The sequence below is a fragment of the Pteropus alecto genome, unplaced genomic scaffold (genome assembly GCF_000325575.1).
Source record: "Pteropus alecto unplaced genomic scaffold, ASM32557v1 scaffold67, whole genome shotgun sequence".
Lineage (NCBI taxonomy): Eukaryota > Metazoa > Chordata > Mammalia > Chiroptera > Pteropodidae > Pteropus > Pteropus alecto.
Window position 1 is genome coordinate 8,751,223 of NW_006441061.1, and position 977 is coordinate 8,752,199.

Sequence of the window (977 nt, forward strand, 5' to 3'; positions counted from 1 at the left end):
AGCTGCGCGGAGGTGGCGGCGCTGAGACGAGGCCCCTCACGACCCGCCAGCCAACCCTTTTCAGGCCCGAGCTTCCGGGGCGCACCTGGGCCCGGGCCCGCCACCGGCTAACCCGGGAGCGAGTCGCGCGGCCGTCCAGCCTCAGGTCGCCGCCTGCGGTAGCGCTGGGCGGGCCTGGTGGCTGATAAACGTCAAGAGGTTTTAAAAACGTGCAAGCTAAAGGAATCCTTGGTGTTTTCAGGCTCCAGGGCCCGGGGGGCGGGGTGCCCCATCAAGTGGAGATGCTGCGGGTCTGATGTCGGGGTACAGCCCCAGCCTGGGACACCCACGGAGATGGGGGGGTGGGCAGAGGGGCCGACTCGCTGGGCAAGGAAGATAGAGAGACTCATTTTTCGCTTTAGGAATCAATTCCACTGCGAGTGGCTGTTACTTTCACAATTAAAAGATGAGGAATCTTAAAGAAAAGAACTGGCCTCAGGTTCATGAGAACAGGCGAGAATCGCCCTCAAGATGTATGATATTCATAATGGAAAAAGCAGAAATCACCTAAAAATCCAACAATGGGGATCAAGTAAATAAATTATGGTACATTCGAAAAATATTTTAAAAGATCTGGGAAAAATGGGAGAAATATATTGAGAAATATATTAAGAAAAAAGCAAATAACAAATCAATATACACTATAATTCTAATTTCGCCAATAAAAAACTATGTATGTATATAAAGAAGACTAAAATACAAAACGTGAACAGATGCTTTAAGCGGTAGGATTGGGGGCAATTTTTACAGCCTTTTTCTTGACTTGAATTTCCTACAAAACTTATTTTCTAATTGCTAACTTTATTTTGCTTGTTTTTTTTGGGGGGGGGAGTTTGCTTTAATCATTCAGTAATCAAGAAGTATCAGGTTTCCCAGCCTTTGCCGCCCACCCTCCTGGACCCATTGGGGTCAAGATTGGGGTCAAGGTTGGGATCAAG

The 977-nt window shown here is 48.0% G+C and overlaps 1 protein-coding gene across 1 annotated transcript in view; it reads right to left on the minus strand.

The window, feature by feature from the left end:
- The window catches only part of ADAMTS13 (ADAM metallopeptidase with thrombospondin type 1 motif 13), a 29,366-nt gene that overhangs the window by 21,479 nt on the left and 6,910 nt on the right, over nucleotides 1-977 (minus strand). The gene's annotated exons all lie outside the window — the stretch shown is intronic.